Source organism: Grampus griseus, assembly GCF_964374135.1.
Source record: "Grampus griseus genome assembly, chromosome: 19".
NCBI lineage: Eukaryota > Metazoa > Chordata > Mammalia > Artiodactyla > Delphinidae > Grampus > Grampus griseus.
In genome coordinates, this window is record NC_139013.1 from 33,118,403 (window position 1) to 33,133,331 (window position 14,929).

Here is a 14,929-nt window from a genome sequence, read left to right on the forward strand (position 1 = left end):
ACTAGAAGATTGAATAATCCTCATTCCCTCAAACTGAGGCATGCCACAGCTAACTTTGTATTAACAGAGACTTCCAAGTCACCTTGCGTTGCGTCATCCAACCTGCGTTAAAACTGCTCAGGGGATGCTTACACTGTCCACGCTTCCTGCTTGTGTGTACTGTGCCCTTTAAGATAGTGCTGATATCACAAGGCTTCCTGGCAGCTGAGTTCATTCTCTGCCTCACTGTTGACATAACAGCAAATAATTTCAAATTCAGCTCTTAAATTGGTCAAATCTTTCAAATATGTGAAGAATCGCCTACATGTAGGATTAATAGGTCAAATATTGAAGTTGTCAGAGCTCCTGAATGTGTCTACACTGGATTTCTTCTTTTCGTTACATCCAGTTTTCATCTTAGCTCATTTTAACAGGCTGACCTTTCTGTACAATGACCTACATCAGTGCCCATTAGAAAATCTCAAAGTGTCTTTTACTCATCCTGTGTGAAATCCAATTCAGTGTTCCCATTAAACAAAACGAAACAAAAGCACACTTTCCACATCTGTTTTATTCCCTTCTGTTCCACCCTCCCTGTACTGCTAGAAAGATTTTTCTCTTAATCATAGGAGCAATGGGAATCTACTGTAGAGTTTTAAGCATGTATATACAATTCGTATTTTTAGGACCAAAATACTTAACATGGGCAGCAAGGCCCTTTATGTGTTTTCCTTCTGGCATCACATTATTCTTGGCTTTCTGCTCAAAAGTGACTTTCCTTTTCCGTGCCTAGGTCTTTACATGCATTAAATCCTCTATGTGGAAATATCCTCCTTCATACTCATCCTTACCTCACAGTGGCTTAGAAACTTTTCCCCAGATATCAGCTCAAAACAGTAGGAACATCATTTTGAACTGCCTTACCAGGTCTAGTTCTTCTATTATTTGCCCTTAAAAGTCAGTATTTATTTCCTCCATGACATATACCAGAATTTTATTTGTACGTTTAAAAAAAATTATTCCACTGCCTATCATCTGCGGTAGACTGTGACATCTATTAAGGCTGGAATATTTGCTGTCTTCTTCACTGTTTGTGTCCCCAGAGTCTCACTAGCTGGGACAAAGCAGGCACTCAATAAGTACCTGTTGAATAAAAATAAATGCTACTCAAAAATCACTAAACAACTTTAAAGTGATTGCATAAAATTTTAAAGTATAATTTATAAGAAGGTTATATCATGACTGCTATACAAATATGTAAAATGAAAACCTGTCAAAGATGTATGTAACATTAATGGGGAACCAGGAAGATGCTAAAACTGGGTTCACAGGTGAATTTGGAAGACAGATATAATCAGGCAAACAGAAATGCAGAAATGAATTTAGTAAGTGCAAAACTGGCTAAAAGGCTATTGGGTGATAAAATGTAATGTTTGGAGTCATCTTTTCTACAGATTGGAAAATCGATTTTATCTTTACTAGACAACATTCATTTTTATTGCTGTGGACAATAATTATTTGCATGACATTCAGTTTTCTACAACTCCTACCACTATAGAGGAGTATAAACAAGCCAACTGAAAGACAATCAAAGGTGCTTATCCTATGGAATCAGATAATCCCCAGAGGGTCCCCACTCCTCTGAAAGGATACCCAATAATCTTTCTTGCCCTTTTCTAAATATTCAATGCTTTTTCCCAAAGAAAATATCTTCACTTCTGCAAAGTTTTCTAATTCTATTCTCATCCCCATTCCAGAAGCCTAGAGTACTATTTGGACAAATCTGTTAATCCTGTTAAGGTTTAATCTGTAGATCATAAATCTAAGAATCTATCTCTTAATCCAGCTGCCAAAAAGTATTTTGAATCCTTTTGCTTCAGTTAAGAATTCACAGTATCCAGATAAATAATTTTATTAGGAAGAAAATGTCATGTAATTTACCCACACTTATCACTTGTCTCTTTCTGGAGAATGAGGCTGACAGTATTGAAAGACAGCCAAATTTACATTTCTCACTTTCGTAGATGTTTCACTGAGTCTTTTCAACTGATCAAACAGGATATGGTTATATAAATTATTGTAAAAATATTTTTATGAAAACGAAGATAAAGGCCAGAGGGCTTATGTTTCTAAAGCATATTGGTACAAGGGGGAAAAAAATGTCATTCAAACCAGAACTGACACGGCTCAATTTCTCCAATTGATGATTGTGTGATCTGAGCAAATGACTTACCTTCTCTGCACCATAAGACAGGAAAAGATATTCTCATTGTTGAAGCCCCTAGATGTCTCACATTCCTGATCGTTTGGACTCCTAAGCCACACTCTTGGTGGACTCTGAAGCCTTGTATTTAAGATCTGACTAGCTAAGGCTTGCAGGCAGACTTCCACTCTGAAATCTTGAAGTTTCCTTGAGGCACTTGTCAGGAAGCAGGGACCACTTCCCCTACTGTCAGGGAGCTGAAGGAACCTACAGCACTATCTTTTTTCTCAGTGGGCTATTATCTCCCCCTCCTTTCTGTCTTCCTGTGGTAGATTATCTTCTATTTGCCCTCCAAATCCACTTTCTACCCCTGTCTACCCTGCTCTGTATCCTAGAAGCCTGATGTATATGGCCAGCATCTGCTATCAATGGCTGTTGTGGCAGGAGATTAGAGAATGGGATGGAAGGGAAGTGAGATTAAGGTATTTATTCCCCCAGTTCTGCCCTTGCTGAATTACTATGGGTTGGCTACATCACTCTACTGAAGGCCGCAGCTCCTCTTGGGAAGATCTTCCATGAAGCTACCTACTCTGTGTTTTGTTCGGCTATTTGAAAGCCTAAGAATGGTAATAGTTCCACACTTTTGCTAGCCTTGGTGCATTGCACTAATCATGGTTGTTTTCCCTAAATTCTGCCTGGATGTTAACAAGCAGTCTTCATTAAGTGCTTCTCAGTGGACCAGTTTGAGTGTACTGTCATACTGCTGCAGGGACCCTGCCTGCTACGTTGAGGTATACAGCTCGGTCTCAAGGGCCACTGACTTCAAATTGCTTCTTCTTTACCCTTCCAACATCTGGGACTTGAACAAAGGGCTGGTTAACGAAAAGAGATGAAAACAGGGAGGAAAAAATAGAAGGCACCAATTTAAACGAATCATTCTGCCCTACCGTGTTAGTGTCACTCTCCTGGCCATCTGTATCATATGTATCTTAAAAAGAAACAAAACAACTTTCCCTGTCTCTCATCTCAGCTCCCTTTACTGTAAGAGAGGCAATACACTAACACATCTAGAACAGTAACAGAATGTTTAAAGTATACATCTGCCACGTGTTAGATTACTTGTCAAGATTACTTGTCAGATACTCTTACCATCTCTTCAGTTACACTTGGCCTTCCAGATTTTTGACCCTCTCCTAGTCAGCTCAGGCTGCCATAACAAAATACCAGAGGCTGGGTGGCTTAAACAACAGAATTTTATTTTCTCGCCGTTCTGGAGGCTAAAAGTCTGAGGGTGCCAGCATGGTCGGGCTCTGGTGAGAGCCCTCTTCCTGGCTTGCAAACTGTCACCTTCCAGCTGAGAGAGCGAGCTCTGGCTTCTCTTCTTCTTATAAAGACACTAATCCCGTCATGAAGCCTCACCCTCATGACCTCATCTAAACCTAATTACCTCCCAAAGGCTTCATCTCCAAATACTATCACATTGGGGATAGGGCTTCAACATATGCATTTTAGGGGAACACAGTCAGTCTATAACAGATCCTAATTTATCAGCTGTATTACCTTTATTTTTTTCTTTAAACTTTCTTTCCATTTGTTATAAGACAGAAGTAGTCTCTATATTCTTTTTCCTATAGCAGGTGGTCCTTTCCTTTCCTATTTCATTTAATCTCCCATGTCCTTTGATGGTCTCTGTCAGATTTATCCATTTTTTCCTCTGTGCCCCCATTGCTATATACCTCACTTTATTGGGTGGTTGCAAGTCTGTTTGCTTTTAGGCTATTAACACGTCTCACAGTTAACAATAGCAATAAGAAGAGCTTTACCATTTATTCAGTGTTTACTTTGGTTCTACATCAGTGGCTTCATACGGTTTTCTTTAATTTTCGTAACAATCCATTGAGGGAGGTATACATTGAATCACCATTTTCAGATAGGTAAGCTGAGGGGTAGTTACTTGCTGAAGGTTATACTTTTAAGAGGTAATAAAATTTGAAACTGTGTGCTTGACTTGGTGCCCAAGCTCTTAACCACTTTAATAACAAAAGGAGCATAGGAAGGCAGCATGATGTCACGGCAAAGTAAATAGACTTTGGAGAGAGAACACGTGTTCAAATCCTGGTTGTTCTCTGATCTAGCAGGGTGACTTAGGGACTTATATAAGCACTCTGTGTCTCAGGTTCCCCATCTTTAAAATGGCACAGATAATGCTTTTTAACTCTCTCTCAAGGTTGTGGTGAGGGCTAAGTGCATTAACACACGAGGGACCCTTAGAGTAGCCATTTAATAAATATTAGTGTTATACTTACTAATAATAGTATTCTAGGAATGAGCCAGATTCTTCCATAGTAGGAAAGACCAGGAGCTTCAAAATCCTCACAAATACTGTAAAAACGTTCTTCACGTGGCATTAAGTTAGTGATAATAGCCAAAGGAGAGTTTCAAATGTCTCTCAAACATAAGTGAAAAACAAGCAAAAAAAAAAAAAAAAATCACCTCTCCCTATGAAGCTGCATGTAGCTCCTTCCTCTTGTTGCTTCTTCATTTCTGAAGTGGAAACATTATCAGATCTTATCGAGAAGCCCCACAGACTTGGATATCCTTGAGCAGAGCCCTTGTTTTATAATCTTTTTCATCTTAGACTTGAGGACAGCAGTTCCAACAATGGTTGATGATTGCAGGGATAAATGAATGAATCTACAAAGTGCATGTTCAAAACCTGTGTATTGTCTAGGAGCCTAGCAAGTGGATATAATCACCACCTCATCCCTTAGACCAGTGGATTAAAATTTGCTATCTCACTACCTTGGATTTTCATAGCTTAATTTTATTATTTTACTTTTTTCAGGCATAAATTTTGAACTGGATGCTTTGCTTGGTTGGTTGTTTTCTAAAAGCAGAATGCAAATTTATTAATCTACTCTGCAACACTAAGATAATCGGTATATTCTAAGTCTTTATGGTGAGCAGATGCCTTTAGCATATGAGAAGAAAAATTTAATCAGAAGGTAAGAGCAATTGGAGTAAAGAGAAATAAATGAATTAGACTAATCAAGTGCTTTAATTATTTTAACAAATAAAAGCCTTTTAGTAGGTCACGGACCTCCCCAGACCTCAGCATCCTCATCTTAAAAGAGAATTGAGGGGCTTCCCTGGTGGCGCAGTGGTTGAGAGTCCACCTGCCGTTGCAGGGGACACGGGTTCGTGCCCCGGTCTGGGAAGATCCCACGTGCCGCGGGAGTGGCTGGGTCCGTGAGCCATGGCCGCTGAGCCTGCGTGTCAGGAGCCTGTGTTCCGCAGCGGGAGAGGCCACAACAGTGAGAGGGCCGTGTACCAACAAAAAAAAAAAAAAAAAAAAAGAGAATTGCACATTACCTCGAGTTCTTTGAAGTTAAAATTTATTATTCTGTGAAATATATAACCTTTCCAATGATTTTCCACGCACAAGTACACCCACCTCCTCTTTTCTAGTCTTAATGCTTAGGATGGGAGGTCCACCCTACGTTTGTGATCTGAGGAGATTCTATGGGAGTATCTCAGCAGATAAGAAAACAAGTATCTCGTGGCACTCGAGCTTTTTTTTTTCTTATAATATTAACTGGTTTGCCCATTTGTAAATCCAGACAAGACTGTAAATGGCAGATGCCAATCCCACCCGATAGCTAACCTTCCCTTCCTTTTCTTTCCAGCATTAGTAGAAAGATAATTCAATCATATGAGTGAACTAAATAATAATTTGAACTAAATATCAAAATAGGGATAGGCAAGTAGCTAATAATTCGCTAAAGCCGCCAGAAGCTAGGCCCATCTCTGCTCACATGTATGAGATTCTTGCACATAAAAGTACCTTTTTCAGTTCAGAGAAATATATATCCCCTTGTTTGGTGGGTGGTTGCTATTGTTCCTTTGGCTTTTGACAAATTTATTAAAGCAGAAACAACCCACATGGTCTTCTGGAGAGGTAATTTGTCAAATACTAAGATTTATGTCAAGGCATTTAGCTGCCTAAATAATACACAAATATAAAAGCTAGATTTTAGACAATTATTTCACTTGACGCTGAAATCCTTCACAGTATTTAAACGTGGTGCATGTAGCTACCTCTTTCCAGACAGCTTTCTTTGATTAAACTGGTGGCGCCTTGTGTTTCTGCTATTACAAAGTCAAATGATTTGCTATTGATTTTGCTTTGAACCTGTAGTAATGATATGGTGTTGGCAGAGACTACAATGAATGTGGATCCTAGTGTTGCCCCAGGGTTTATTCTCAGACTAAGCCTTTTTCCCATGTAGCCAATGTGGGTTATTTTTAAAAATTAAATAAATTTGAAAGGATTCATGTTATCTTCTTGTTCCCAGTAAGCCCAGAATTTTCAAGGTGCTATCTTAAGATGAGAAAAAACCCTCACACGTAAGTAATCCTACTGGAAAGATTATATGGGATTTGGTCTAATCCTTATTTTTTTCTACATTTTTATCTTTGGCTTTCATCAAACTAAATCAATGAATATGACTAGTATTGGGGATCTTCTTATCTTAATGGACTTTTTAAAACATCAGCTAAAGCTTGTTATATTTCTAATTTAGAATCCTAACTCTCCTTAATGAAATGTATTCCTAAATTCTCATCTAATATTTACTTGGAAAGGACTTCTGTAGCTTCAGAAATTTCTTGAGCTAAAAATGTTTGTCTAATTTCTTTGATTGAAATCTCCTTTAAACTATTTATTTACCTTGTAATTATATTTCTCCTCCTTTGATATAATTATTTTTTTATGTTTTGTAAATTCACCTGTAGCCTCTCTGGGTTTAAAGTCCAATTTAGACTGGAAAAGAATGACAACAGTTCTGCCAAGTTACATCGAGTGTTTACTGTGCACCAGGCTCTTGGTTAAGCAGTTCACGTATACATGTACTCAATTTTTGTGACTCCTCCAGGATGTAGGTCTTCTTACCTCATTTCAAAGTGAGGAAACTGAGGCTTTGGGATCTTAAGCTCCCCAAGTTTATGATTCTTAGAGAAGAGGGGATTTGAACAGCTTTGTCTAAACCAGTGTATCAGCCAGGAAACTTGCAAGAAAGAAATAACACCATCTAACTGGGTAGTTTCACGGAGAGTTTAATCAAGTTACCATTTACAAAGAAGGGACAGGGTGCAGGGAAATCACTAGGTATAGAGCAGCTCTCTGGGAATAGTAAGAACAGGGTGTCTTTTTCATCCAGAGATCTGAAGGTACAGCGGAAACACGTGATCCCTGGAAATCGGAAAGAATGAGCTGGGACCCCTAACAGGAGCTGTCCTTTGGTCCAGCCCGAAGAGACCCACGAGAGGGAGTCCATGGCCTCCGGCTGGTGCTTCCAGTCATGTGAACCTCAAAGGAAGCCAAAGAGGCATCGATATAGTCCAGATTCACCTTCCAAGAACACAGAGCAGGGTGAAGAGGGTAGGGGGAGTAAACCTGCTTAGGTGAATTACAGATATCCAACAAACTATTCAGTCCTTCGGTGGTGAGATCTTAGGACTAGCTGTGTCAGAATTCTGAGTGTGTGCAAAAAACCGATTGCTGAGTCTAAGGGACAGTGCCTCTAATATGCATTTTAAAACAGGGGCCATGAGAGAATTTCTATGATTCTGTGTAACTTCTTAGAGAAGCAATAATAACTACCTTGAGATTTCAGAAGAATTATTATGTAGAAGAGGTATCAGACTTGAATTTGGGTAAGAGAAACCAAGGACTGATAAGTGAAACTTAGAGGATGGCAGGTATCTGTTCAATACAAGGAAAAATTCTTGTAACCTAAGGGCTGATCTGTGAATGAGACTGTCTTCTTGTTCTTATTATTGGAGGTGTTCAAGCAGTAAATATTTGATGAGATAATAAATGTAAAATACTTTGAAAATGTAAATTTAGGTGATGATAATGATGGCAACAGTGTTGAGGAAGAGAGCCACAATGACTTATTTGCATTGAGAAGCTGAACTGTAAAATTTTAAAGATGTTAATAGTGAAGAAAAGGAACAATTATAATTATACTGTTTGACACTTACAGTGCATCAGGGTGCCATTCTAAGTGCTTTATTTTGCCTTAACCTGATGTAATCTGCAGCAACCCTGGCACAAAAATATAAGTATCCTCATTTACAAATGAGGAAAGGCCAGCTTAGAAAAATTATGTAGAAAGTAGTAAGAACCTAGACATTTTGGTTCCTAAAGTCCTATCTCCAAATGCTGTATTGCCTTTGTATTGGGCGCATTGAATTACTGAATCTCTCACATAGGACAACCAGAGTGTGATGCCTGTTACTACCTATTCCAGTTCCAAGGCAGATGTAGTTTATTGAATACAGAACAAGTAGCCATTAGGTGATACCACTGGTTCACCCCTGGAATGAAAACTAATCATCACCCTTGTTCAGAGTCAATAAATGTTGTTAAGCTAAATAACTCTTCCACAGGCTGTGGCAGGATGTAGATGTCTCAGGAAGGCTCCAGATCATTGTCTGATACTGTAAAATTCCAAAGTGTTGAGTGGAATGTTCAAAAACCTTCCCCTGAGACTTTGGAAGCTTTGAGGGCCATTCCCGTTCTTAAATTTAACTGCCAAACATCTCTTAGTACTGACGTTCGGGCTTCCTTATTTCCCTGCAAGGAGTCAAGTCAGCAGTCCCTAGGATGAATTCAGGTCTCTGTAGAAATTGCGAGCTGGGGATTTTTTGCTTTACTCATTTCAGCGATCCCTGGAGAGTGATTCATTTATATATAAAAAAAGAGCAACTTGAGAGGGAGATGGTCACAGCGATTTTAAAGAGCAAGCTCATTTTTGCCTCCGCTAGACTCTGTCAGAAGTGAAGTGCTTTTCACTTGTGACAACTGCCTGCCTTCTGCAGTAGCAGTCCTCACCATTAGCAGCTTCCAACAAGACTCGGGGTACACACTGCAAGGCAATTGTGAGGTATTGACTCGGATATTGAAGATTCAGTTAGACACATGACGTTGACTTTGTTTGCACAGCTGTTGAAATACGTGCTCAGTGAAGGGATTTCAGGTGTTAATGTAAGAATGAGGGGAAAAAATCCACGTGGTACTTGATGATTCTTCACACTCGCAGCTTTATCACCCAGCCTGTTTCTTTGAAGGGAAAAGTCCTTTTACATATACATAATCATCCTGATTTTTATGACTTCAGTGAACAGATTTGGCTTCTTAGAGTTTTCTCTTGATTGTCTGTTATTGGACTCAGATTACCTACAACTTTGGAGCATCTGTCTGTCTACATCACCTTGATGTGTGATTCATGTTTGCCTTTATTTTTATAAATATCTTATCTCCTTTATTCAGAAGTAAACTCTAGAAGGGTAGGAACTGGCAATATCATTTATGTATTTTGACATTTCCCAGCATAAGGCTAAGCCTAGAGTAACAACTCAAAACTTGTCCTTGAAATGTTGGCATCAGCTAAAGGAGCTAAGAACTTTGTCTGGACTCACAATAGAAACACAGAGCTGTGGTTGGAAAGCTGGATCCTGGAGCTTGTTTGCACTCTTCCTATTTATCTCCTTCCACGAAGGTCATGACCAGAGCAGAGCTTACTAGGGGAGCATGGCAATGTTGGGGGAGAACATGGGTCATCTGGAATAGACTTTGCTCTTTTCTAAGGAGGAGAGTGAAGAGTTTGTCCAGGTACCATTTGATCTTCCTGGAATTGAAACTCTGAAACCTGGACCCAACCTCAGCTAAATCATAACATCTAATACTCGTTAGTGCCATTAAAACAAAACTATCTTTTTCCTACAGCTTCATATATTCCGATTCCCCCAGTTTTACCCACTATTAAAACATGGCTTGAATATAACCTCTAAAGAATAACTTCTGTAGCTTTTAGAGAAGACAAAATCAGCATCAGCTAAATCCTTTATTCCCTTCATGTAATTATCATCACTTCCCAAATTATTTACATTCTTCTTTGGGAGAGAAAACAGTTTTGAATGAGTATTCCTCTCTTAGAATCCTCCTAAGACCTAGCAGGGTGGTAGACATATGGTACACTCAAAAAATGCTCTTCTTTGACCTGATTCTTACATATTAGAGGGGACTGTCTACTAGGTTTTTCCGGGAAGAGAGCAAACAGTCTTTCTCTTCACATTTTCAGTTCTCTTGGTGGTATTTCTCACTAAGGGAAGAACATTCTAGGAAGACTAGCACTAGGCCTAAAAGTGAGCAACCTCCCTGAAGTTTAGCATTCATATTAGTGGGTAATGGTTTAGAATTGGGAAAGAATGCCAAGCTGAGGGAAACAGAACAACGTTTACTGGATCAAGCTGACAAAGGTTGAATGACAGGATCACAGATCATTCTCTTCAAGGTTTTGGAAATGAGACGTTTGGTCTTTGTGCTCTCAGACTTGTGGCTGCTCAGAAAATATTTGTTAAATGAATGAATGGATGAATATACTAGGCACTGAGAGCATAAGGTACTCAGGAAGGTTGATATAATTATTGCCCTTAGGCTATTTAGAAAGAGACAGTCCTTTAACCTCTGGGTTATACGTAAATTTTCTTTCACAGACAAAATTTCTAGCCCTCAGAGTTCTTGTCAGCCTCCTCTACATGGTCCCTAGACATCTCTGGAGGCTTATATTGTTACTGTCAGTTCTACCTTCTAATAAACTGTATATATAGAAAACACTAGAGTCTGGTAAAATTATAGCCTCTTTCTAAAGAATTCCATAATGACCTGAGATATACACAGAATGATTTATACAACTGAGTCTCCATGGAAAAACGTTCCATCTCATATGGTATTTTTAAAAATTTCAAGGGAGAGGTATAAGTTGTGAATCCCAAAGCAGCAACATATAGTAATTGTAAGGCAATGCTATGGGTTTGCAGCCACTACATTGTTTCAGGAATCCCTGTGGAGCAAGTAGAAAATGAAGAGGAAAAGTTAGTGTTAATAAGGGGAAAATAAAATAAAAAGGCAGATGTGATGCGCCCACTTTCAGGTTTGGCACACTGAAAATGGACAAAATTATTGTGGGTATAAAAAAAGTAAAAAATGTTTTGTCAAATTGTGGGTATAAAAAAGGTAAACAATGTTTTGTCAAATTATTGTGGGTATAAAAAAGGTAAAAGTTTTGTCAAATGCTAACTGTAAGCTTGCAACAAAATAAATTCAGAAATAGACATTTGAGATATGACTGTGAAAGGAATCAAACTTGGGATGGCTTCCTAATAGGAAAAAAGTAACTAGCCTCATTTAGGTGGCCACAGGAATTCCAGATGGACAATTGTTTCATGGAGACTACAGTCTTTGGAGACTATATTCTGAGATAAGTAAAGGAAATTTATGGTAATGTAGTTGATTTTGGAATATTAATGATGTATAAACAGTCAATGTGCATTTATTGTGTTCCTGAGGTTGCATAATTGATTGAGGCAAATGCAAATAAGAGTGCTATTACTTTCCTTCCAATATGTAAAGTTTTCTTTTCTGCATTGTATCAACTTCATGGCTGTTTTCCTTTGACGAATAAAAAATGACCAAAAGGAGCCAACATATTCAAGTAGTTAGAGTTGGGGACTGGAACTTTTGTTATGTAAGTTTAACAATGTAGTCTTCACCTTACTGCTGGCTCATGAAGGGCTCCAGTGTCTCATTTGGTAAGCTTAATTATCCCCTCTGGTGTTTTTCGATATTCCATGCTAAATATTAAGCCATGATGTTACATCATTGAGTTGGAACTGCTAGGCCATTAAAAAAAAAATACCGTAAGCCTTTCAGAATTGCAATTTCCAAAGGAAAAAAGACTTTAATAATAAAAGCATCTAACTGAAGACACTTGGTATTAGACTGGGGGCAAGACATGGAAGGGTGGTTCCATGAACCTTAAATTTCCCATCATGATACACTCAACATCACTGTGCCTAAGAAACCCTTCTTTCACTAGTCATTTTATTGGTTAAGGAAAGATGATTATCTGCAACGAGCATGTTGAGACATTAGTTTCTGTCCCTAGCTTTGTAATTTCAGTTTGGAGTAACCACTTTAAAAATGTTTAAGGTTATAGACCTTTTGCATCCGTAACCAGATCTATAAATAAATATGTATTCATATATGTAATGAAATAAATATTTAGGGTATATGGATGATGGGGTGCCACTAAATCAGACACTTCAAAAATATTAAGGAGAGTGAATTTGAGTAATTTATTTCAACAACAGAAAAGTTCACTGCTACACATCTCTTCCGCTGATTTCAAATAACAATAAGAAAGGAAAGCTTCCCATTTTTGACCCAGCCAGAGCTGGAGTAGGCAGTGGGTGTGAGTTAATCACCATCACAGTCATAGAGAAGAGAAACAAGGCAGAGGAAAGAGAAAGCAGATGGAGAGTATTTGGGAAAGTTGAGGTGTCACAGGGTATCTTAAAGATTGGACTAATGATACTGAGATGGATTCCATGACCTTTCACGTATCCACATATTCTCAGTTGAAACCAGGGAAGGGGTGGATTAGCTTGAAGATTCAAACTGGAGATAGCGCTCATTTAATGTCCGTTGTGTACATAGATATATTCAACATGGAAACCCTGAAAGAAGAGGATCTGGAACCATCATTGCAAGTTTGATCTTTCCGTCTGGACTGTGACAGGGTCAGGACTAGGATAAGGCAAAGAGGCACTGAGGGTGAGCATCTAGGGAGGCACTCATCTTTAGGGTTATGCAAGTGCAGTGCTGGCATTGCATCCACCTGAAAGTGAATGCCTCCTTTAATCCTGGTTGTCTCAACTTGCCTCAGCGTAGCCGTCACCTGTATGGTGAAGTCAGACTATTACTGTGCCTATTAACTTTCTGACTTTGGGCAAGTTACATAAATAGGTGGTAGACTCAGAAGAATAGCATCTTGGGCTCCTGCGGCAGGAGAGCTGAGTGACACATTTTCATGGTTGTCATGATATTGATTATTGTAAGCCATTTTAGGCATTTTTATTAGCTTGCACAGGTTGAATGATGCCTCTCAAAGCCAAAATTCTTTTTGTTCTTAGCTGATGTCTCATTTAGGATCAAAATCCTAAAGGAAAAGAGTCAGAGTCTTGAGTTTAGGATGCCGCCAAAAGGCTTAGGAAGCCCTTCTGTGTCCTCTGGGAAGGTGATGATGTAGGAGATGAGCCCTACAGGTGCAGGGCAAAGGCAATGTCATTTGGGGCTAAGAGCGCTAGTTAATGGAGTTAGTCTGTTTCACTTCAGATCCCACTTGTATTAGTTGGACAAATAATTTAACCTTTAAGCCTTAGTTTCCTTGTCTACAAAATAGGGGCAATAATCTTCACAACAACAAATGAACAGAGAATGCTTTAAAAGTGTGTTTAGAATTGTACCTTGATACAGTGGAAGTACACAGAAGCAGTGGGGCGTCTGCCTGCTATATGACAAACTTTGTGCTACAGGTAAATAGGAAACACATACATAATTTAATCAAGGATCTTACAGCCCAGGAGGAGAGAAACTGGGCAGTGGGTATAAAAATATAGAAATGGAATTGAAAAAAATTTTGGAGGTAAAACCTACGGAATTTAATGATTGGATATTTGAGTTGCAGGAGGAAAAAGTGTCAAGCTTAGCTCTTGGCTTCTGCCATGAGCAACTGGATAAACGGTGGGAACACTTAATGAAATAGAGAATGCTGAGAAGGGTAGATCTGCGGGGAGTATAATGAGTCCTGTTTGAGGCATTTGCCACTCTGAAAAAAATTAGAACTGTGCTTTTCGTGGGACACAGGAGCCAATTAACTGCCATTGCCTGCTCATCTCCGTCTTTTCTTTGTACGAATGCTCTCCTCATGCCACACAGTACAAACATTGTCCTCCAATTAGATCTTTGATTTTCCTTTTTTTCCCTCATTTTTGGTCCATCCATCAGGAGTGCTTCCTGATTCTTTCTATTTACCTGCATACTAACTATTCTTCATGACCATCCTGGCTTACAAGAGGACATCTCTTATTATTGAGCGGCTGTGTGCTTGTCTATAGGATGTAGCAAGATTAGCATGGGCTCAAATTTAGTGTTTGCTACTTACAAGGTTGTATCAGCTTGGAAAAGTTAAACTTCTAGAACTTGTTTTTTTTTATTCATAAAGTTACCAGGGTTACCACAAAGGATAACTGTAAAAATCAGATGAAAAATTTTACACAAAGTGACTAATCATGATGCTGACACTTGGTCAATGCCCAATGCTTTATAAAATAATTATATATTTTATAATTTAAAATAGTTTTCCAGTAGATATGTGTAGTTCAATTAAATTCATAAAATGAAACATGTGCTCATTCAGCATGTATTTATGAAAATTATGTTCCAAATATGATGCCAAAGAAAGTAATTTCTCTTAAGTCTTCAAATTACTCTGAATTGATTGCTCATAAAATGATTGCCTTATGAACCTTTGTATTGGCCGGAACATCACAGACCTTTTTAGTACAATCATGACCCATTGTGCTAACCTCCCTTATAGCAACCACGATTGCTGTTGATCTGGACTTTGCTTAAATATTTTTAATTTTTATTTTTTTTAAGAAATTTATTTATTTTTGGCTGCGTTGGGTCTTTGTTGCTGCACACGGGCTTTCTCTAGTTGAGCCGGGCAGGGGCTACTCTTTGTTGTAGCGTATGGGCTTCTCATTGCGGTGGCTTCTCGTTGTGGAGCATGGCCTCTAGGCGCGCAGGAGCGCAGTTGTAGTTGTGGCACACGGGCT